General features: G+C 51.1%; 1 protein-coding gene and 1 long non-coding RNA gene across 3 annotated transcripts in view; one reads left to right on the forward strand and one right to left on the reverse strand.

Moving 5' to 3' along the window:
* Positions 1 to 13748, reverse strand: part of SBK1 (SH3 domain binding kinase 1) — a 58288-nt gene extending 44540 nt beyond the window's left edge. Inside the window, exon 1 of one of the 2 annotated variants that reach the window (XM_021086433.1) lies at positions 12905 to 13748. The gene's annotated coding sequence lies outside the window, so the exon portion shown is untranslated. Of the gene's footprint in view, positions 1 to 4501; positions 5079 to 12904 lie in introns of those variants that run through there. The other variant, XM_021086435.1, reaches the window with a different exon arrangement.
* LOC110259911 lies at positions 13002 to 24328 on the forward strand. The gene is made up of 3 exons (XR_002342373.1): positions 13002 to 13105; positions 13904 to 14028; positions 23688 to 24328. It is a non-coding gene; the product is annotated as an uncharacterized LOC110259911 (long non-coding RNA).

Genomic DNA, 24798 nt, shown 5'->3' on the forward strand with positions numbered 1-24798 from the left:
CCCGCAGCATATGGAGGTTCCCAGGCTAGGGGTCTAATCCGAGCTGCAGCTGCCAGTCTCCACCCCAGCCACAGCCACACGGGATCTGAGCCGCATTTGGGACCTACACCACAGCTCACGGCAACGCGGGAACCTTAACCCACTGACCAGGACCAGGGATCGAACCCACATCCTCATGGATGCTAGTCGGGTTCGTTAACTTTGGAGCCAAGATGGGAACTCCTTTAAATACAGCCTTTTTTTTTTTTTTTTTTGTCTTTTTGCCTTTTCTAGGGCCGCTCCCATGGCATATGGAGGTTCCCAGGCTAGGGGTCTCATAGGAGCTGTAGCCACCGGCCTACACCAGAACCACAGCAACGTGGGATCCGAGCCGCGTCTGCAACCTACACCACAGCTCACGGCAACACCGGATCCTTAACCCACTGAGCAAGGCCAGGGAACGAACCTGCAACCTCATGGTTCCTAGTCGGATCCATTAACCACTGTGCCACGATGGAAACTCCCAATACAGTCTTAATTTTAAGTTAAACACACCCACAGTTCAGAATCAAGAAACAGGAGCAGCCCCTACTTTCATTTCCACTTCATTTTTTTTGGCCTCACCCACAGCATGTGAAAGTTCCCAGGCCAGGGGTCAAACCTGTGCCACAGCACAACCCGAGCCACAGCAGTGACAACGTGGGATCCTTAACCCACTTAGCCAAAAGGAAACTCCTCTTGTTCGCTTTTCAATGTTTTCCATTTCTGCTGTGATAGTTTTGACTTCTCAGGACTCTCTTGTTCAGAGTTTTGTTTTTTTGTTTTGTTTTTTTCAAAATAGCATCTAGTTTTTATTTCATAGTTGCAATATATTTTCCTAAATCTCTAGAGTCATAATAGTTTTGAGTTTTCTTTTGCTTGTATATTCTATTTCCTCTAAATTCTGTTTTTCTGTTTGTTTTTGTCCTGCCTCTCCTATTTGAGGTTTTTCTCTGATGTTGGTGATCCCTGGTTATCTGCTCATATTTAAGAGACTGATAGAATAGTGGTTGCCTCCGTTCGTCTGTGTTGGGTATTGACTGGGAAGTGATGAAACCATGAATATATTACCTCACATGGCAATATCTTTTTTTTTTTTTTTTTTTTTGTCTTAAGACCGCACCCACGGCATGTGGAAGTTCCCAGGCTAGGAGTCGAATTGGAGCTTCAGCTGCCGGCCTACACCACAGCCACAGCAACTAGGGATCCGAGCCACATCTGGGACCTACACCACAGCTCATGGCAACGCCAGATCCTTAACCCACCGAGCGAGGCCAGGGATCGACTCTGTGTCCTCATGAATACTAGTCAGGTTCGTTACTGCTGAGCCACAAGGGGGACTAAGGTAATATTTTTTTTTTCTTTTTCTTTTTTTTTTTTTTTTTTTTTTTGTATTTTTGTATTTTCTAGGGCTGCACCTGTGGCATATGGAGGTTCCCAGGCTAGGGGTCTAATCCGAGCTGCAGCTGCCAGCCTCCACCCCAGCCACAGAAACGCAGGACCCGAGCTGCGTCTGCAACCTACACCACAGCTCACGGCAACACCAGATCCTTCACCCACTGAGCGAGGCCAAGGATCAAACTCAAAACCTCATGGTTCCTAGTTGGCTTCGTTAACCACTGAGCCACGACAGGAACTCCGAGATAATACCTTGATTGAGGTGTGGTTACACAGGTGTATGCATTTGTCCAAATTCATTAAACTGACTGCTTAAGACTTTTGCATTTCACAATAATTATGTCATTTTTGTGGTTGTTGTTGGCCATGTCCATGGCATGTGGAAGTTCCCGGGCCTGGGACTGAATTCAAGCCACAGCAGTGACAATGTCAGGTCCTTAACCCACTGAGCTCTCAGGGAACTCCATGATCTTTATGTCTCGATTAAAGAATATAAAAATACAATTTATACAAGCTAGTTGCTGAGGAGCCCTACGGCTGCATGGACGGGTTTTGGCCGACTCAGGGGTTCAATACAGAGAGTTTGCATTGGGCAGTTTCATTGAGAAATTCCTAAGGCTGACCTATTTAGGTAGCCCTTTTTGGAGAGTCAGATGCTAAGATAAAAGAGAGAACGAATATGAACAGAAAAAAATTGTATTGGAGGAAATTGGGGGAAAAAATTAGAGGAAAAAAAAATCGGAGTTCCCTGGTGGTCTAGTGGTTAGTATTCAGAGCTTTCACCACTGTGGCCCGGGTTCAGTCCCTGGTCTGGTAACTGAGATCCCACATTAAGATGCTGCATGCCATGATCAAGAACTACTGGCTTTGAAAATTGCTGCATTTCTCCTAAGATTTATGTGTGTGTGTCTTTTTAGGGCTGCACCCGAGGCATACGGAGGTTCCTGGGCTAGGGGTCGAATTGGAGCCGTTGCTGCCGGCCTACACCACACAACCACAGCAATGCAGGTTCCGAGCCACGTCTTCAACCTACACCAGAGCTCACGGCAATGCCGGATCCTTAACCCACTGAGCGAGGCCAGGCATCGAACCCATGTCCTTATGGATACTAGTTGGTTGGTTAACCCCTGAGCCACAACAGGAACTCCACTCACAAATTTTAAAGGAAACAAATGAGATGATAATTAAGAGTCTTCACAGAAAGATCTTTCAGATGGCATCCTAATATATCTTTTTAAAATTTATTTATTTATTTATTTTGCCTTTTAGGTCCACACCCATGGCATGTGGAAGTTCCCAGACTAGGGATCAAATCAGAGCTACAGCAGCTGGCCTATGCCACAGTCACAGCAACTTCGGATCCAAGCCATGTCTGCAACCTACACCACTGCTCATGGCAACACTGGAACCTTTACCCACTGACCGAGGCCAGGGATCAAACCCGTATCCTCATGGATACTAGTCAGATTCATTTCCACGGAGCCACGACGGGAACTCCATGCTAATATATCTGGAGTGTCCTAAAATATCCACCAAACAACCCTCTGTCTTCTCATGCCTGTACTCCCAAATGCCTAAGACAGTAATTTGCATATAATAAATGTTCAAGAAATAATTACCGAACCAGACTTAAAAAAAAAATGGAGGAAACAGAAAAATGCAGGGAATAAAGAAAACCAAAACAGGAAATGAAAGAACAGCAAGAAGAAAATACCCATCGTGGAATTCTCCTGTGGCACAGCAGGTAGAGGATCTGGCATCGTCATTGCAGTGGCTCGGGTTCAATCCCTGGCCCAGGTACTTCCACATGCTGCAGGGGCGGCCAAAGAAAAGAAAGAAAGAAAAAGAAAAAAGAGAATACGATTTGCGATTACAGGGAGAGTTGGAAGGGAATAAACTCTGCAGTGTCCTGCCTGAAGAATTTAAATCTACCTCCCTGTTCTGGGAGCCGAGAGGCTACCCCAGGTAATGGGGTCAGGTTAGGACTCCCCACATTCAGGATGCAATTTTCAAATAATCTCTCTGGTTGGTAGAGAACCTCCCTCCCCTCCCTCCTCCATCCTCAGTGTGCCCTGTCCTTGGTTCAGAGACCCTGGGTTTTGTTTTGGGGTTGTTTGTTTGTTTGTTTTGTTTTTCTAGGGCCACACCCAAAGCATACGGAGGTTCCCAGTCTGGGGGTCCGATTGGAGCTACAGCTGTCGGCTTACACCACAGCCACCACAACACCAGATCTGAGCCACGTCTGTGACCTACACCACAGCTCACAGCAACGCCAGATCCTTAACCCACTGAGTTAAGGATCCTTTGGGTTAAGGGATTGAACCTGCATCCTCACGGATCCTAGCTGTGTTCATTAACCGCTGAGCCACGAAGGGAACTCCTGTTTTTTGTTTTTAAAGATTTTCATAGTAGATTTACAGTGTTCTGTCAATTTTTGCTGTATAGTAAAGTGACCCAGTCACACACCACACACACACACACACACATAAATATATATACACACTCTTTTTTTTTTTTTTTTGTCTTTTTGCTATTTCTTGGGCCGCTCCTGCGGCATATGGAGGTTCCCAGGCTAGGGGTCCAATCGGAGCTATAGCCACCGGCCTACACCACAACCACAGCAACGCAGGATCCGAGCCGCATCTGCAACCTACACCACAGCTCACAGCAACGCCGGATTCTTAACCCTCTGAGCAAGGCCAGGGATCGAACCCTCAACCCCATGGTTCCTAGTCAGATTCGTTAACCACTGAGCCACGACGGGAACTCCTATATACACATTCTTTTTCTCACAAGATCCTCCATCATGTTCTCAGAGACCCTGGGTTTTATTCTCTCTGGAGAATAAGCCTTCATTCTTTGTCAGGGCGGGGGAGGGCCTGAGCAGAGAAAGAAACCTCAGAGAATTAACGCGCATCTTAGACCAACCCTCCTGTTTGGGGTCCCAGCTTTACTCCCATTTCCAGGGGGTACTTCGTCCCAGTAACACCAGGGCCCTTCCAGGGTTTTGTGCGGGAAACTGTGGTTGGTGCCCCTCGGTTTATCTTAGGCCCAAGTTCGAGTTCACCTGGGCTGCATCGCTTACCACACACTCCTCGGCTTTCCAGCTTCCAAAATCGTGCTGCCGTTGTCTCCTTCATTCTGTGTATTAGTTCTTGCTGATTCACACCAAGGGAGGCAGAATAATGGCCTTTCTCATCCCGCAAAATGTCTGCGTCCTAAACCCCGGAACCTGGGGGAGCGTGTTCCCTTCCGTGGAGGAAAAGGACTTTGCAGGTGTGATTAAGGCGAAGGACCCTGAGATGGGAGATGATCCTGGCTTGTTCAGGTGAACCTGATCTAATGGCACACGGCGTTAAAAGCAGCTTGCCTTTCCCAGCTGTGGCCCAAGAAAGGCGTGATGAGAAAAGCAGGGCTTAGAGAGATGCTACTTTGCTGGAGGGAGGGGCCCTCTGGAAAAAGGGCACCTTGGAAAACAGATGCGCGAATGGATTCTCCTCGAGAGCTTCCAGAAAGAGCTTCCTAGATCAGTCCTGTCAACATCTTGATTTGAGCCCAGGGAGATCTGTGTTGGACTTTTTGTCAGTAAGATGATCAGTTTGTTCTTGTTTTTGTTTTTTATGGCTGCCCCCTGTGGAGAGGGAATTTCCTGGGCCAGGGATTGACTCTGGGCCATGCCAGATCTTTTAAACAATTGTGCTAGGCTGGGGATTGAACCCATACCTCCCCAGTGACCTGCGGGCAGCAGTTGGGCTCTCAACCCACTGCACCACAGGAGGAACGCCTCCATTTCTTTCTTTCTTTCTTTTTTTTTTTTTTTTAGGCTGCACCTGCAGCATATGGAAGTTCCTGGGCCAAGGGTTGAATCGGAGCTGCAGGTGCTGGCCTACACCACAGACACGGCGATGCCAGATCTGAGTCACCTCTGTGACCTGTGCTGCAGCTTGCAGCAACACTGGATCCTTAACCCACTGAGCAAGGCCAGGGATTGAACCCATATCCTCGTGGATACTAGTCGGGTTCTTAACCCGCTGAGCCACAACAGAAATGCCTCAATTTGGTTTTAAACAACTAAATTTGTGGTAGTTTGTCATGGCAGCAGCAAAAGACTAATGTGTATACCTCTTTTTTGGGAGGGCTACCTCTTGCAACTTCGTCGTGTCTTCTAATGTAGTTTATACATAGGAGTACATATTCTTTTTTTTTTTTTTTCTTTTCTTTTTTTTTGGTCTTTTTGCCTTTTTAGGGCTATACCTGCGGCATATGGAGGTTCCCAGGTTAGGGGTCTAATCGGAGCTGTAGCCGCCGGCCTACACCACAGCCACAGCAACACCAGATCCTTAACCCACTGAGCGAGGCCAGGGATCAAACCCACAACCTCATGGTTCCTTGTCGGATTCATTAACCACTGAGCCACGACGGGAACTCCTATGTTCTCATCATTTACTGCCCCCTTATTTCTCCTTTTATCACAGTAATGACATTGAATTGTTGTTGCTATCATGTATGCAAATTACATTATACACCAATTCTAATTCCAGATAGTAAAAGACAAACTGCAAAATATTTCCTATACAGAGTGAAGCTTTCTTGCTGTGTGTGGTGCAAGGGGATTAGCAGCATCTCTGGAGCCCTGGGACGAAGGTTCAGTCCCTGCCTGGCACAGTGCGTTAAGGATCTGGTATTGCCACAGCTGCAGCATAAGTCAAAACTGCAGCTTGGATCTGATCCCTGGCCCAGGGAACTCCATATATCTCAAGATGGCCAAAAAAGGAAAAAAAAAAAAAATAGTACTGGGTCTCTTGGATTTAAGAACCATTGAAATAGGAGGAATTCCCCTTGTGGGGCTCAGCAATTAATGAATCTCACTAGCATCCATGAGGACACAGGTTCGATTCCTGGCCTTGCTCAGCAGGTTAAGGATCCGGTGTTGCTGTGAGCTGTGGTGTAGGCCTGCAGCTGCAGCTCCGATTAAACCCCTAGCCTGGGAACCTCCATATGCTGCGGGTGCCACCCTAAAAAGCAAAAAAAAAAAAAAAAAAAAAAAAAAAAAATCCAAATCCAAAACCAAAAAAACCCCATTGATATAGAGGATCCAATAATTTCTCAGGTCGCTTATGAATCCCACTCACTTCTTTTTAATGAGGTTTCAGGACACAGAGAGTTAAATATGTGTATTCAATCCATTATTGCTCATACCTGCTTCTGTCTCTGCCCCCTCACAAAATATTCTCTCTTTTTTTTTTTTTTTGGCCGCAACCCACAGCATGTGGAAGTTCCCGGGCCAGGGATGGAACGCAAGCCACAGCAGTAACCTGAGCCACAGCAGTGACCTGAGCCACAGCAGTGACCATGCCGGATCCTGAACCCAGGGAGACACCAGGGAACTCCCATAAAAGGTTCTTATCCAAGTCACTTTCGTCTTCCGTGCTGCCGAATCTGTTTTCCTTTCTGTTGGCTGTGCAGCATCTTTATATTGAAGCCAGCTGTCCACCTCTCTCCTCCTTGATACACTCATCTCTTGGTTTCCTCGGCTGCCCACGCACGCCCCTGGTTTTCCTCCTCCTTTAAGTCTCCTCCGCCCTCGTTAGCGTCTCCCCCACGTGATCTGAACATTGCAGTTTCTCGGGGCTCCACGCTGGGGCTTCTCCTTGTCCCCCCTCTCTCCAGCGTGACCTCCCGGCCTTCAGTGCCGTCTTTATGCTGCCGCTTCGGAGAGCCCCTCGCCGTCGCCAGCCAAGGTCAGACCAGCATTGAGCTCCAGACTCTTTGCATCAAATCCTCCCTTGAGGAGTGCCCGTTGTGGCTCAGTGGGTTAAGAACCTGACCAGTATCCATGCGATGCAGGTTCGATCCCTGGCCTTGCTTGGGGGGTTAAGGATCCTACATTGCTGTGGCTGTGGTGTGGGCTGGCAGCTATAGCTCCCATTGGACCCCTATCCTGGGAATGTCCATATGCCACAGGCGTGGCCCTTAAAAGAAAAAATGCACATGTCTATGGAGTTCCTGCCATGGTGCAACGGGATCGGTAAGATCTTTGCAGAGCTGGGACGCAGCTTCCATCCCAGGTCTGGGACGGTGGGTTAAGAATCTAGCTTTGCATAGCAACAACAACAACAACAACAAAGACAAAAGACAAAAAAAATATATATATAGCAACAACAACAACAACAACAAAGACAAAAGACAAAAAAAATAAAAATAAAAAAAAAAATAAAAGAATCTAGCTTTGCCACAGCAGTGGCATGAATCGCAGCTATGGCTCAGACCTGATCCCTGGTCTGGGGGCTCCATATGCCTTGAGGGGGCCAAAAAAGAAAAAAAAATGACATCCTTTCTCCCACTGAAAAGCCTCCAAAGGTTCTTCGGTCCTATCCAGAATAAAATCCACCCTCTTCACCATAGCCCCCAAGGCCCATGTGATCTAACCCATTCCTGTCTCTCCCCACCACCCATGTCACTCGCCCCATCACTCCCTGGTTCAGAGCCACCCTGACCTGCTATTTTCTTGCACTTCCCTACCTCTAGTGCTGTGTACCTGGAATGCGTCTCCCCCAGCCCCGCCCACAGCTCCTCCTTATTCCTGAGGTCTCAGAAGAATTGTCCCTACCTCCCATCCTCCTTAAAAGTGGGGTGTCTCTCCCCATCCCTCTGGTTCTTTCCTTAACAGTGGGTTTTTTGGGTTTTTTTAGGGCTGCACCTGCGGCATATGGAGACTCCCAGGCCAGGGGTGGATTTGGAGCTACCGCTGCTGGCCTATACCACAGCCACAGCAATGCAGGATGTGAGCCCCATCTGCGACCTACACGGCAGCTCACAGCAATGCCGGATCCTTAACCCACTGAGCAAGGCCAGAGATTGAACCTGTGTCCTCAAGGATGCTAGTTGGATTCATTTCCGCTGTGCCACAGTGGGAATTCCAGCAGTGGGTTTTAAACAAGGATGATTTTATTTGGGTTTTTTGTTTGTTTGTGTGTTTGTTTTAGGGCTGCACTTGTGGCATATGGAGGTTCCCAGGCTAGGAGTCCAATTGGAGCTACAGCTGCCGGCCTACACCACAGCCACAGCAATGCCAGATCTGCATCTGTGATCTTCACCCCAGCCCACGGCAACACTGGATCCTTAACCTACCGAGCAAGGCCCAGGATTGAACCCAAAACCTCATGATTCCTAGTCTGATTCATTTCTGCTGCATCACGATGGGGACTCCTCATTTTGTTGTTGTTGTTTTTTTTTTTTTTTTCATTTTCTTTTTTCTTTCACAGCTGCACCTGCAGCATATAGAAGTTCCCAGGCTAGGGACTGAATTGGAGCTGCAGCTGCCAGCCTACACCACAGCCACAGCAATGCCAGATCCAAGCCACATCTGTGACCTATGCCACAGGTTGCGGCAACGCTGGATCTAACCCAGTGAGAGAGGCCAGCGATCGAACCTGCATCCTCATGAACGCAATATCAGGTTCCTAACCTGCTGAGCCACCATAAGAATTCAAAGTTGCTTTGTTTACTTGGGTTTTTTTGGCCACACGCCTGACATACAAAAGTTCTGGAGCCACAGCAGGGACAACAACTCAGGTCCTTAACCCACTGAGCCCCCGGGGAACTCCTGTTTACTTGTGTTTTGTCAGACACATTCCATAAAAGCCCAGTGAGAGCAGGATGGGTATTTTCACTGTCCAGGGTCTAGTTCTCATCCACTGAGGGTGCTCGGTGACATCCGTAGAATGCTCGAATGCATTCCTCACAAACACGCTGGGCACCAACTCCGTGCCAGGTGCTCTCACGGATACCAATTGTACCATTTTCACAACAGGACTACGTTTCCCAGTATCTCTTGCAATTAGCGACTCTGGCCAAGGAGTGGGGGTAGAAGAGAAGAAAACCCTCTCATGTGATCAACACCCTCTTTCTGCTTCATCTGCCAGTGGAAGCAGAGAGAGGATCCAGCCATGGATTCCTGGGAGGCCCCACGTGAGGACAGTATCACAGAGTGGGAGGAGCCTGGATCCCCCAAAGACTGAGTAGAGAAGTCTCCCCCAGTCTCCAGCCCCCTCTGGGCTTTGCAGGAGCAGCACAGGTGGCTCTGCCCTGTGAGGCCACGCGGGTCCAGGCTTGTTTGTTAAGGCAGCGAGCCTCGCCTTAGTTCCACATCAAGCAGCAAATGGGAAGATGCTTTTGCGGACAAGCTGTCATCAAATGCAGATGTGCTCCCCGAGGGGCGGTGTCTTGCATCATCTCGCGATGATGAGGGCGCAGTGTTCACACCTCAATCGCAGCTCGTTGCACTGCCTGCTGCCACTGTCCCAGGGGGTCCTGGCTGGGCTCCTCCAGGGACGTGCCCATGTCATGTTCATCTTGGTGGCCTCAGCATCCAATCCCTGGGAGGCCTCGGGCAAAATTTGTGGAATCCACAATGAGGGAAGGGTCGCCTGCATCCCTCTTACTTCTCTGTTCCTATAAGCATCCTGGCAAGTCCAATTCTTAAATTTTACAGAGGCCCAAAGAGAAGGAATGACTTCCCCAGAGTTGCCAAGAAACAGGATGCAGCAGAATTAGCACGCCCTGGGGCTGCTAAATGCCACGGCAGCTATCATCGGGAGTGAATTCTGGCACCTTCCAGGGGATGGGGAATGGCTGAGAGGAGTGGGGGCGGAGAACAGCTCCTCTAAACCCCCAAGGTGACCCCACCAAACCGCACTGGCCACGGCCCCTCCTCCAGAAGGAAAGAAACACTCCAGAGCCTTCCGTCCCACCCTCCCCGCCAGCTCGGGCTGGCTCCTGCAGCCTGGGCGTCCACATCACTCAGTATTTTTAGCTTCACCACCTGGCACCTGTGGTCACTGCCTCTGCCGGGCCTGGCGGTGTCCCCTCTCCAGGCCTTAAAGGGCCAGCGCCCACCAGCTGAGAAGGAGACTGGGTTCGGCAAACACAAGCCACCAGGTCACCAGGGCAGGAAGGGGGGAGGGTGTGCCCTAAGAGAGGTGTCCCCAGAGTTGGAGGGGGAGGATGGGGGAGTGAGGGAAGAGGGCAGGATCTCATGGTTCTCTGACCCTAAGGTCCATCTCTATCTCCTGGAATTTACCAACTGCAGGTATGAGTTGCTCACCTGGGCAGGGGTGGAGGGCGACTGATTAAAATTACACATCCATCCCGGCTAAGATCCGAGGCCGCAAAGTCTCCAGGGCAGAGCCTAGGAGTACATATTTTTTGTAATAATCAACTCAGTGACTTTCATGTCCTATCTCCCCACATCATTTTTTTCTTTTTTTCTTTTTTTTGGTCTTTTTAGGGCCACACCCACAGCACATGGAGGCTTCCAGGCTAGGGACTGAATCAGAGCTGTAACCACCGGCCTACACCACAGCCACAGCAATGCCAGATCCGAGCTGCATCTGCGCCTATATCACAGCTCACGGCAACCCTGGATCCTTAACCCACTGAGTGAGGCCAGGGATCAAATCCACATCCTCGTGGATACTAGTCGGGTTCATTAACCACTGAGCCGCAACGGGAACTCCCCACATCATATTCATCCATTCATTCAACAAGCATTCTGAGCTCCTACTATGAACATATGAACATAGTGATACTCTCAGGGGTCCGTTGCATTGGACTTCCAGAAGCACTACCACACCTGTGATCCCATTGAGTCGCCTAACTTGGCCTGGTTTTGCTTCGAGCCCTCCCCACTTCTCACTCCATCACCTATAGGTCAACTCCTTGGCTCAGCAGTCAAGGCCCCTGGTGATGTTGCCCCCACAGACCCTGCCAGCACCACCTCCACCACGTCCACACAATTTCTTTTTCTTTTTTCTTTTTAGGGCTGCACCCATGGCATATGGAAGTTCCCAGGCTAGGGATCACATTGGAGCACAGTTGCCAGCCTACACCACAGCCACAGCCATGCCAGGTCCGAGCTGCGTCTGTGACCTACACCGAAGCTCGCAGCAACGCCGGATCCTGAGCCCACTGAGCGAGGCCAGGGATCGAAACTGCGTCTTTATGGATACCGGTCAGGTTCTTAACCCACTGAGCCACAACGGGAACTCCCCGCACCATTTCTTTTTCATACCATCAAACCTTTGCTCTTGCCGTCCCCCGGGGCCTGGAATGAACCTCACTCATCACCCAGAAGAGGACTGGAACTTTACAACAGGGGCTCCCAGGGCTCCTGCGGGCAGAGACCGTCGTCGCTCCCCCTTCCTCCCCCAGCACAGTGCACCCAGGCCCATCAGGGCACCCATCACTCCTGCCAAACGGATCCCTTCCCTTGCAGGTCTCTCCTAGCAGGCTGGACCCCGTGAGGGCTGGGGGCGCCCTGGCACTGGGAGGGCTCAGAGAGGAGGAGATAGAGGCTCATGACTGAAGAGGAAAAATGACTGACTCAGGTCCAACAGTGAGATTCAGGGAGGAACCTGTCCCAGGCTGCAGGACCCCTCCCGCCACCCTCCTACAAGGAGCCTGGAGGGCACACCTGCGCTGGTCCTGAGCCTGCCCTTCTCCCTGCCCAGGGCAATGCTGACTCAGGCGGTGATGAAGGCGTGGGCAGGCTGGGCTGGAGCAGAGGTGACCCCTGTCTCCCCTGCAAATGTTCCATCTATTCCCGGAGCCTGTGGTCACAGCTTGGGAAATGCACTTGGCTGGAGCCTGGGTTTCCCTGAAGGTGGGGGCGGGGAGAGCTGGCAAGAGACGAGATTCCTAGGGCATGAACCCCCACCCAGTTCAGTGCACGACCCCTCACCCCTACAGGTATATAGACATCATACCCACTGCCATAAGCATGTACACACACACTCACCCCCAAATACCCAATTGCGTAGCCACACAAGCTCCATTCCCCTCCCCTCCCTTTCTTTCATACGCACGCATTCTTACACACGGCATATACGGATGCAGACATTTCCACTTAGTTTCACAAAAGCCGAACACTCTTAGGTGTGAGTGCAATGAGGGGAGGGAAGGGAGGTCACTCTCAGCTTGGGATGGGGCAGGGGCTTCTTGGAGGGCTTCTTGGAGGGCTTCCTGGAGGAGGAAGTATTGCAGCTGGGCCTGGATGGAGAGGCACCAGGGAAGGGAAGTCTGGGCAGAGTTTCGCTAGGGGATGAATACAGGAGAGCAGAGCCAGATGAGGTGGGTGGGGCTGGCCTGATCTCACAGGCTTTGAATGCCCAGCAGAGTGTTGACTTCATTGTGGGGGAGCGGGGAGCCATGGAGGGCTCTGAGTGGGTGGTTGGGGGGTGAAGGGGGCAGGACCACCAGGGGGAAAGGACAGGAGGGTCACTGTAGGGGCAGGATGGGAGAGCGATGGAGGAGGCTGTGGGGACACCCAGGTGGGAGATCTGAGAGTCTGACGCAGGTTGGTGGCTGTGGGTGGCGAGCAGTGGACAGACAGAGGGCCTCCAAAGCAGGACAACCAGGCTCCATGGGGCCCCCGATCGGAGCCCTGAGCCCTCACCCGGCCCACCCACTGCCCATCTCGGGCACTGACCTCTGCAGTGGGACCTCTTCCAGCAGCTCCTCCTCCTCCTCCCTGTGGAAACAGACGAAGCAGAAGGCTGGCACATCCTCCACTCCACAGCCCAGGGGCCAGGCCGGAGGCAGCTCCAGGACGGGGCAAGGGTGGCTGGTGGTGGCCTCGGCAGCATCGTCCCTCGCCTGGGCAGGGGTCCCCGAGCCAGTGTGCTCCAGGGTCAGTAGCCTGTTGGCTTCAGGACCCCGCACCTGCCCACCTGCCACCTGTGCCTTTTCACTCAGGTTCCCCGTCGCCTCGGTGGGTGGAAGAGCCTGTGGCTCTGGCTGGTGGGAACTGCTGTCTTGAGCCACCGGCCTTCCAGCCACAGTGCTGGGTGGGCCTGGGGAAGCAGCGTCCAGCCGCCTGGACTCAGAGGTGGCTGGCAGGTGAACAAAGGTTCAGCAGGGGCCCTCGCTGTCCCTGGTGCCCCTGGAGGGCCCTCGGCTGCCCACTCTGCTGCAGCCCGTCAGAGGCAGGACTGGGAGGAGAGCCTCGCAGATGCCCTGTCCATCTGTTCATCTGTCTGTCCAGCTGTCTGTTGGTTCTGTCTGGCCAGCAAGGCAGCAGAGGTGGTTTCCCTAAGAAAGTTTGTTCTCCCCTGCTGGGGAGGGTAACACCGGTGGCCTCCAGGAGGGAGGGTCGGGACCTGAGGCTGAAAGGTAGGCGGGGACCAGGGGAGGCTGGCCCAGGGCCCACGCTCGCCCCAAGAAAAGTTCTGGTCCCTGGAGTCCTGGCTCCAGCGTTGGCTCCGACTGGAGCTCCCTCTGCTCCCAGCTCCTTCTCCGACTCCAGTGGCTGCTCTGGCAGACCGGCTTGGCTGTGGGTATTAATAGCTCCACATTCACGCTGAGAAGCCTGGAGGTTAACTCCTTCCCTGCCAGAGCTGGGAGGCTGCGGGGCTGGTGGCCACAGGGAGCAGAGGGAAGGCGGCGCTTGAGTTCCGCCCCCGCCTGAGCCTGGCCCGCCTCTCGCCAGATCCTCCGATGCCACCTCCTGCCTGATGCCACCTCCTGCCTGCGTTGGTGCAGCGCTCAGCATATGGATCTTGGACAGTGCGCCCTGGCCACCTGAACCTGCCCTGCATACCTCCACAGAGCCTGGTAAGACGGGGGCAGGGGTTGGGGGAGGAGGCTCAGGGCAGCGCCCCAGGAGTGGGCAGGGCTCTGAGCTCCAGGGAGTGTCCCTGGGACTCCTTCACTTGCGCATCCATCCCCGAGTTCCCTCCACATTCCCTTAACAAACAGCTACGGTCACCAACTCTGGGTCCAGTTCTGTCATTTGGTGGGGAGTCCCTGACTCCCACCAAAAGAACCATGCACAGCCCCTGGGAGACGCAGAGACGACCGTATGCAGCCCCTGGTATATTCTATGGAAGAGTGTGAGAAGGGGATGGGAGTGGGGGAATGTGAGTCGAATTTGTTTGCTTGAGGGAGTTCCCTGGTGGCACAGTGGGTTAAGGATACAGTGTTGTCACGGCTGTGGCACAGTTTTGATCCCCAGCCTGGGAACTTCTGCAGGCTGCGGGCATGGCCAAAAAAAAGAAAAAAAGAATGTGTTTGCTTGAAAATATTTATTGAGCATCAGCCTTTTTTTTCTTTGCTTTTTAGGGCTGTACCTGCAGCATATGGAAGTTCCCAGGCTAGGGGTGAAATCCGAGCTGCAGCTGCCAGCCTGTGCCAAAGCCATGGCAACGTGGGATCCAAGCCATCTGCGACCTACACCGCAGCTCATGGCAGTGCTGGATCCTTAACCCATGAGCAAGGCCAGGGATCAAACCTGCATCTGCATGGATACTAGTAGGGTGTGTAACATGCTGAGCCACAATGGGAACTTCCTATTGAGCACCAGCTTTGTACCAGGCACTGTGCTGGGCACTGGGCACACGACAATGGAGAAAGGTCAGACACTTCCTACCAGGGCTTGTCTGTCACAGCTAGAGGCCGTTGGGGCTGAAGCTTGTGTAGCTGGTGCCAGTGTGTGAATTAGGAAAAGGCATTCCCTCTGGGCAGGTGCAGCACTCCTCCTCTTCCAGCTCCAGCTGGATCACAGGCTGGGTTTCAGCCGCGCTCACCTCTTCAGCAACTTACAACAAGCACAGCTATTCATAGTGGCCTTAGAATTGGTTGTCTGTGCCAACGAACAAAATAAATACAGCCTGTGACGTGGTATGAAAAAATAAAACAGGGAGATGTGAGAGAGGCTGATGGGGAGGTGATTTGATAGGGTGTTCAGGGAAGACCTCCCAAGGAGGTGGCATTGGAGCTGTGACCAGTGTGAGGAGGAGCCAGCTAGAAGGTCTGTAGGGAGAATATGTCCAGAAGAGCGATCAGCAGGTGCAAAGGCTCAGAGCAAGAACTGGCTGGTGTGTTTAAGGAAGAGCGTGAGGCGCAGAGGAGAAGGTGAGTTTGTTTGTTTGTTTTGGCCTGCAACATATGGAGTTACCAGGCTGGGGATCAGATCTGAGCTGTTTCAACCTACGCAGCAGCTGTAGCAACACAGGATCCCTTAACCCACTGTGCCGGGCCGGGGATCGAACCTGCGTTCCAGCGCTCCAGAGACACAGCTGTTGCACCATGGCGGGAACTCCTAAACTGACTTTTAAAGAATGAGGAGAGTTTCCCCAGGGGCTCTAGAGGTGAGGCACCACCAGAAGAGAGCAAAGTACCTGCAAAGCTTTGGAGGCATGAAGGATGCACGGTGCCCTTCAAGGCAGGAAGAGGATGCAGGTGACATGATCAGAGATATAGGCAGTTTCATTCCAGAATTGCCCCTCTGGGGGCTCCAGGGCCTCCAGGGAGGCAGGATGGGTGGGAGGAAGAGGGAAGTGGGAACCTGGGTCAGCTGAGTGGCTGAGGGGGTGGGTGGGTGGGAGGTGGAGAGGCTTGGAAGGAAATATCATTTCATTTGTTGAAGTGAATTCCACTGGCTGGAAGGACAGATCTGGGTGTCCTTGGTTAAGAAAAGGTGGGGTTGGGGACAGAGCCCCCATATGAAGTCGTTTAGGCTGCACACATTGCACAGGGAACCCCCAAGGATGGTGAGAGGGGGCTGATGCAGCCCTACCTCTGCTCTGCCCAGCCTGGCACCTTTACTCTGTGACAGCTTTGGGGCCTCACTTTTTTCTTTCTTTTTCTCTATTTCTTTCTCTCTCTCTCTTCCTTCTTTCCTTCCTTCTTTTATTTTGTCTTTTTAGCATTGAACCTGTGGCGTATGGAAGTTCCCAGGCTAAGTGTTGAATTGGAACTGCAGCTGCCAGCCTACACCACAGCCACCAATGCTGGATCCTTAACTCATTGAGCGGGGCCAGGGATCAAACTCTTAACCCCACGGATACCACTCAGGTTTGTCACCACTAGGCCACGATGCAAATGCCTCTTTTTTCCTAATTGATCCATTCCAAAGGGCTCGTTTTTTTTTCTTTTTCTTTCTTTCTTTCTTTTTTTTTTTTTTTTTTTTGTCTTTTTGCTATTTCTTGGGCCGCTCCCACGGCATATGGAGGTTTCCAGGCTAGGGGTCTAATCGGAGCTGTAGCCACCGGCCTACGCCAGAGCCACAGCAATGCGGGATCCGAGCCGCGTCTGCAACCTACACCGCAGCTCACGGCAACACTGGATCGTTAACCCACTGAGCAAGGGCAGGGACCGAACCCAAAACCTCATGGTTCCTAGTCGGATTCGTTAACCACTGCGCCACGGCGGGAACTCCTCTTTTTTTGAATTTTAGGGCCAAACCTGTGGCATATGGAGATTCCAGCTAGGGGTTGAATCTGAGCTGTAGCTGCTGGCCTACACCACAGACACAGCAACACAGGATCTGGGCTGTGTCTGCAGCCTATGCCACAGCTCACGGCAACACTGGATCCTTAAGGGGTTCTTTTTTCTTATTGGTCAGCCTGAAGACTGCTTCTTAAAAAAATTAGTTCACTTATATTGACACCATCATAAAACCACTATACTTTAATTTAAAAAAATATATTTTTTAACTAGTCTACTTAGCGGGGTCTCTCTTTTGAATTGGTCTGTTCAGAGGGCATGCTTTCATCTAATTGGTTCATCCAGAGAAGTGCCACTTTCCAATTGGTCGATCCAAAGGGGGTGACTTTTTCTGATTTGCATAAAGTCATCCCATAGGTTGGGCTGGGAGGGATGACCTAGGGGCTTGGAGGTTCTAGTGTGGGCTCTGCTTACAGACCTGCTGTGTGCTTTGCGCCAGTCACTGTCCCACTCTGGAGCTAGAGATCTATAAGCTTAGCCAGAGGAACAAGCCCAGAAAGGGGCAGACTCTCCCGAGGTCACACAGTGATGCCCAGCAGAGCCAGGAACTCCTGATGGTTATCTCAGCACTCCATCTTCCTAGGTCCCTTGCCTCAGACTTGATGTTTCTTTGAGGAGAGGAAATGAAAGGAACAGGAGGAATAGTGGAGATTCTGGGTGGGGGTGGGGAGGAGGAGGAGGGGAGGGGAGGGCAGGCCAGGTGAGGGCTCCCTGGGGTGGGAGTCATATGCGGTCGGGTGCCCCAGGCCTCCAGGCGCCCCTTACCCCTCCCCTGGGCCCCCTGGGGTTGTCATTTGTGGATGTTAATTATGTATGATGCTGGTGCTTTGCCTGGTTTTAATGCACTCTGATGGTGTTCTCTAGCTAATGGGGAAAATCAATAGGTTTTAATTCTCGGTGACTGTGAAGCTCTGTCTGTCTCCTGTTTGGGTGGCTGGGTCTGGCTCTGGGGCTGGGCGTGGAGGGCGGAGGTTCAGACCCAGTTCACAGGAGCCTGAGACTCCACTTCTCCCTCTCTCAGCCCCACCCCCTTCTGACCCCAGCCTAGGCAAGGACAAATACTCTCGCCCACCCGGCGGCTCCAAACCTCCAAACGCTGCCTCTGCCCCTAACATCTTAGAGGGTCTGGGAACTTGTACTCCCAGCCACTCACACCCCATTCCGAGAGGGATGGCCCCTGCCCCAGAATTATGGGCCAGAAATGTGTCAGCAGAGGCAGCCCCACCAGCTGTCAGGGGGCTGGAGTCAGGTCGGCAGCGCTGGGCTCCAGCCATCCTCCTGGGTGCAGGGCCCGGCTCACAGCCCTGTCTCGGGCATGGAGGAAATCTGGCCCAGACCTCATGGTCCTGAAGAGATTTAAACATAAGCTTCTGATATTATTTCTACGTGCAGTTATACATTCAGAACTGAGAACCGAGAATGTTCACGGGGCATGAAGAGCTTGACTCAGAGTTTGCATTGATGCCGGAAAGATGGTACCAGAATCCGGGTTCTTGTTCATGGCGGTCGAAGAATGAACTCCGTGAACACACAGGCAGCAAGCAAGCAAGCAAAGTTTATTGTTGCTGTTGGTTTTTTTTTTTTTGGCTTTTCTAGGGCCGAACTCGCAGCATGTGGAGGTTCCCAGGCTAGGGGTCGAATCGGAGCTGTAGACGCCAGCCTACACCAGAGCCACAGCAATGCGGGATCCAAGCCATCTCTGCAACCCACACCACAGCTCACGAAAACGCCGGATCCTTAACCCATTGAGCAAGGCCAGGGATTGAACCTGCAACCTCATGGTTCCTAGTCGGATTCATTAACCACTGCGCCACAACGGGAACTCCAGCAAAATTTTTATTAAAGGAAAGCAGATAGCTCCCAGGGTTACTGGGAGGGTGGGGGAGAAGTGCCCCCTTTCTCTATTGTCCTCTAGAGGTTTTTAGTCCTTAAAGTTGGGGGGTGAGTATCGATGTGGGGTCCAGAGGCATGTGGTCTTCTCCCATTGGCCTTGTTCAATTACCTGTATCAGTCCTTGTCCAATAGGGTCTTAGGGGTGGAAATGTCCTATAAGTCTCATAGATTCTTTGTCCTTTTCTTCTCGTAAACTGAGTCACAGGGGATTAGGGGTTCAAGTCCATCTGGGCGTAGGTACACCCCCTATAGGTTACAAGGCCTGTGGGGATGTTACTCCCTGGAGCCCTTAAGCCACAAACGTTCATCAATGGCCATATCACAGAATGCATCGAAGCCCCTGCTCCTACACTCAGTTAAAGTTCTGCCTCAGCATCATGGCTCAGCGGTTAACAAACCCAACTAGTATCCATGAGGACGTGGGTTCGAGCCCTGGCCTTGCTCAGTGGGTTAAGGATCCAGCATTGCCACAAGCTGTGGTGTGTAGGTCACAGATGAGCCCATTGTGGCTCAGTGGGTTAAGAATCCAGTATAGGAGTTCCTGTTGTGGCGCAGTGGTTAACGAATCCAACTAGGAAAGATGAGGTTTCAGGTTCGACCCCTGCCCTTGCTCAGTGGGTGAACGATCCGGTGTTGCATGAGCTGGGGTGTAGGTTGCAGACGTGGCTTGGATCGTGCATTGCTGTGGCTGTGGCATAGGCCGGTAGCTACAGCTTCGATTGGACCCCTAGCCTGGGAACCTCCATGTGCCCCGGGAGTGGCCCAAGAAATGGCAAAAAGACAAAAAAAAAAAAAAAAGAATCCAGTTCATATCCATGAAAATGCAAGTTCAATCCCTGGCCTTGCTCATTGGGTTAAGGATCTGGCATTGCCGTGGCTGTGGCATAGGCTGGCAGCTGCAGCTCTGATTTGACCCCTAGCCTGGGGACTCTCATATATTGCAGGTACGGCCCTTCTAGGAAAAAGCGGGAAAAAAGGTAAAACTAAGATACGCCATGGTCTTCATAAAGCTGTTTGTGACATTTCTTGATGTTTCCAGACCACAGTGAGCCTCCAAAAAAAGGAGGTGGCCTGAGATGTGTTTTCCTTGGAGAGGCCCTGCCTCCTTCTCCAGGAACCTAGACTTCTCTGGATGGACTCTGGACCCGTGCCTGGCTGGCTGGAAGCATTCAGACCATCCACAGGGGCTGTCTGCTGAGTTCCTATCTTAGCCCCATGGCCTTTGGAAACCAGAAACCAGGATGTGACCAGGGACGGCCAGGCCTCACCTGTCCTGTCCTCCCAGCAGACACTCCCCCTGCCCCTATTTTCCAGTTTGGACTCAGGTGCATAGAAGGTGGGGGTTCAGTTTGCTTTAGTTCATCGCACATCACACTGTTACACTTGGTCCACACTGGACCTCTCCATTGTGTTGATTCTTTTTTTTTTTTTTTTCTTTTGTCTTTTTAGGGCCACACCCACGGCATATAGAAGTTCCCAGGCTAAGGGTCCAATCGGAGCTGTAGCCACTGGCCTACACCACAGCCACAGCAACGCCATTATCTGAGCCGTGTCTGCGATCTACACCACAGCTCACGGCAATGCCCAATCCTTAACCCACTGAGTGAGGCCAGGGATCGAACCTGCAACCTCATGGTTCCTAGTCGAATTCGTTTCTGCTCTGCCACGACGGGAACTCCTGTGTTGATTCTTTAATCCTTTCACCCCCGTGGGTGGTGGGCAGGCAAAAGCTGCCGAATTTTATCCCAGATCCTCACCCTGTGGGATTGTGGGGAGAATTACGTGAGCCAGGGCGCAATGCCTGGCATGTGGAAACTGGCCCAGCTCTGTTGCCCGGAGGGCCTCTGAAGCTTGAACAGAGCACTGCCCCCTTTGATGCACTGGAGAATGGCTGGGATTTTTCACAATCCTTCACTAAAGACCTAAATGTGGAGTTCCCATCGTGGCTCAGTGGAAACGAATCTGACTAGTATCCATGAGGACGCAGGTTCCAACTTTGGCCTCATTCAGTGGGTTAAGGATCAGTGGGTTAAGGATCCGGCATTGCCATGAGCTGTGGTGTAGGTGGCAGACACGGCTTGGATTTGGCGTTGCTGTGGCTTTCATGTAGGCTGGCAACTACAGCTCTGGTTCGACCCCTGGCCTGGGAACTTTCACATGCCACAGGCATGGCCAAAACAGCAACAACAACAAATTAAGCGGAAAAATCAATTAGAGGCTGAATTAGCATGTTATGTAGAGAATGGCCACTTAAACAATGATTCACAGGTCAGTAGCATCAGCATCACCTGGGAGCTTGTTAGAAATGCAGACTCTGGAGTTCCCATCGTGGCTCAGTGGTTAACAAATCCGACTAGGAACCATGAGGTTGCAGGTTCGATCCTTGGCCTCGCTCAGTGGGTTAAAGATCCTGCGTTGCTGTGGCTGTGGTGTAGACCGGCGGCTATAGCTCTGATTAGACCCCTAGCCTGGGAACCTCCATATGCCACGGGTGCAGCCCTAGGAAAGATAAAAAAAAAAAAAAAAAAGTGGAATCTTGGACGCCCCCCCTCCACTGGACGTACTGAATAAGAACATGCATTTTAACACCATCCCAGGTGGTTCACATGCTCTTGAAAATTTGAGAAACCTTGACTGAGAAAGAGAACGGCAAACAGAAGGAACAAACAGCTGAAAGAGTTAAATTTGTTGCCTTTAGGAAGAGATCTATAGTACAGAAGGGTGGGTTGGGGGATTGTTAATTTTTGACATAAGCCCTGTAGCTTTCTTTTCTTTCTTTTTTTTTTTTTTTTAGGACCACAGCTGCAGCAGATGAAAGTTCCCAGGGTAGGGGTTGAATTGTGGTGTAGGTTATGTATCGCATCATCCATCACATTACCTACATCATATAACCCCTATCATATATCGTATATCATATAACTTATACCACAGCCACAGCAACTAGGGATTCAAGCTTCGTCTGTGACCTACACCACAGCTTACGGCAACGCCGGATCCCCAACCCACTGAGCGAGGCCAGGGATCCAACCTGCATCCTTACAGACACTGTGTCCAGTTCTTAACCTGCTGAGCTGCAACAGGAATTTCACACCCTGTAGCTTTAGTTGAGTTTTAAACTATGTGGAATATTTACATCGCTGGAAAAAACCCAGTAAATAATGTGCATGATTTAAAATCCCCCAGGAGTTCCTGTCGTGGTGCAGTGGTTAACGAATCTGACTAGGAACCATGAGGTTGCAGGTTCGATCCCTGGCCTTGCTCAGTGGGTTAAGGATCCGGCGGTGCCATGAGCTGTAGTGTAGGTTGCAGACGCGGCTTGGATCCTGCGTTGCTGTGGCTCTGGCGTAGGCCGGTGGCTACAGCTCCGATTTGACCCCTAGCCTGGGAACCTCCATATGCTGCGAGAGCAGTCCCAGAAATGGCAAAAAGACAAAAATAAATAAAATAAAATAAAATAAAATCCCCTAAATACCAAATGGAATGCAAAGGCTTTCTCCCACCAGAGACCCCAGGCTCCCCTTTGCCTTGTCAACAGTTTTTGGAGTATTCATTCACAGCATTGCTCTGCACATCCAATCAGAATGTGTCTGATTATCCTTTATTTTTTTACAGATCAGAGCACATGCACGGTTCTGCGTCTTGCTATTTTTTACTCAACAATAACTTGGAGATCATTCCAAATAAATGCCTATAGATCTGCTTAATTCATTTATAGGTGGCTTTTATAGGCTATTACAGGATGCCTAGGATTGTAATTTATTTAACCACTCCCTTACTGATGGGAAATTAGGTTGTTTACAGCCTTCTTTGGTTACAGGCAATGCTGCAATATAAGTATTTTGTGGCATTCCGTTGTGGCTCAGCAGAAATGAGTCTGACTAGCATCCATGAGGATGCAGTTTCAATCCCTGGCCTTGCTCAGTGGGTTAAGGATCCAGCATTGCTGTGGCTGTGACGTGGGTTGGTGGCCACAGCTCCAATTGGACCCCTAGTCTGGGAACCTCCATATGCTGCAGGTGCGGCCCTAAAAAGACAAAGAAAAAAATAGATAAGCATTTTGTAACCACAATATAGTGTGGAGTTAAGGGCATAGGCCCTGGACATGGAATGCCTGGGATTGGAGACCCAGGGCTAGGGCTAAGGCCAATGGTTTCATCTTTATATGCCCCAGTTTCTGTAGCTGTGAAATGTGTGGGATACTTGTGCAGGTGGCTGGGAGGTATTTGGTCAATAGATATTTATTGAGCACCCTACTATGTGTCAGGCACTATTCTAGACGCAAATGAGTCAGTAATGAACAAAACACATAAAGCTCCTGCCCTCGTGGAGCTTATGGTCTAGGAATAGAAGATAGATAATACATGAGATCAATTAATAAAATATATGATAAGTGCTAGGGAAGTAGAGCAGGGGAGAGGGATGGAGAGGGAGGTTTGCAATTTTATTTTTTTTAATTTATTTTTATTTTTTGTCTTTTTGTCTTTTAGGGCCCCACCCATGGCATATGGGAGCTCCCAGGTTAGAGGTTGAATTGGAGCTGGAGCTGCCGGCTGACACCACAGTCATGGTGACGTGGGATCTGAGCCTTGTCTGGGACCTACACCACAGCTCACAGCAATGCTGGATCCTAAACTCACTGATCAAGGCCAGGGATCAAACTCGCATTCTCACAGATACTAGGCGAGTTCACTAACCACTGAACCACAATGGGAACCCCAAGGTTTGCAACTTTAGCTAAGGGGAGGTTGCCAATGGCTTCACTGGTAAAGTGACACTTGAGTGACACAGACCCGAAGGAGGTGAGTGATGAGTTATGTTAATACCTGGCGGAAGGAGTTCCCATTGTGGCTCAGTGGTAATGAATCTGAAAGGTATCCATGAGGATGCAGGTTCGATCCCTGGCCCTGTTCCGTGGGCTAGAGGATCCAGTGTTGCTGTGAGATGTGGTATAGGCTGGCAGCTGCAGCTCCGATTTGACCCCTAACCTGGGAACTTCCATATGTGGCAGATGCCGCCCTAAAAAGAAAAAAAAAAAAAAATACTTGGGAGAAAACCATCACAGGAGTTCCCACTGTGGCTCAATGTCTTTGCAGCGACAGGACACAGGTTCAATCCCTGCCTTCCCTGGTACATCGGGCTAAAGAATCTGGTGTTGCTTCAGCTACTGCGTAGTTCACAACGGCAGCCTGAATCTGATCCCTGGCCCAGGAACTCCATACGCTGCGGGGCAGCCAAGAAAAAAGAAAGGAACTAAAAAGAACATTGCAGACGGAGGATCACCGCCTTCCAAGACGGCAACTGGCAATGGGAAGGTCCCCTTGGGCCTTTCATGCCCTAGTTCTGTGTCTATCCGTGGGGACTCATAGAAAGGAAATAGAGTCCTTCCCCTGCTTATAGCAGCTCTTCCATTGTTGGAGACCATGGAACAGCCGAATTCTGCAGAAGGCAAATACCTATGGACTCAGAGTTCTAACCACAGAGTCTCCTTCAAAGACAAGATGAAGGACTTATGCATTAACCACCCCTTATTCTGTAAACAGCTGCCCTATGTCCTAAGGATACCCCCTCTGATATGCTCTTGAGAAGATAATCTCGTTATTGCCTATGCCTGTCCCTGCCCACTAATCTCGACACCTTCTTTAATCCCATCCATTAACAATAATCTCATCACCTTCCTTAATAAAAATCGTGTGGGCTAAAGCCTAGGCGCCTTTGTTCTGTGGAACAGAGTGCCTTCCGGTCCCCCACTTTCTAAACGTAAGTCTTGTGTGTTCTGCGATACCGCGCCGTCCCTCTTCCAGGATTCCCCGTTTCCCTGCAGCGCAGGATGCAGCCTTTCATCACGTGCCAGCTAGAGAGCTGCAGCCTCATGACCCTGTGACGGACTGGAGCTGCCCAAAGAACTAGGGTGGCACCAGCCACAGCTTCTTCCTGGTGGCTTGAGAGATGGCGCTGGATTCCCAGCCCAGCAGGGTCAGTCCCTGGCACCTGGGGACTCTGCCTCCAGGACTGGGTCCTCCTTCCAGGGTGGTATGTGGTGGGGAGGAAGAGCTGTACTGGGTCAATACGCCAAAGCAAAGTTTCCTGGGCTGGGTGAACCGGGTGAACAGTGTGCAAATCTCAGCAAGGTGGGTCTCGGATCTGAGAGGGTTGTCTCCTTAGATATTGATCATCTCTCCTTCTTCTTCTTTTTTTTTTTTTTTT

This window comes from Sus scrofa, chromosome 3 (assembly GCF_000003025.6).
Source record: "Sus scrofa isolate TJ Tabasco breed Duroc chromosome 3, Sscrofa11.1, whole genome shotgun sequence".
NCBI lineage: Eukaryota > Metazoa > Chordata > Mammalia > Artiodactyla > Suidae > Sus > Sus scrofa.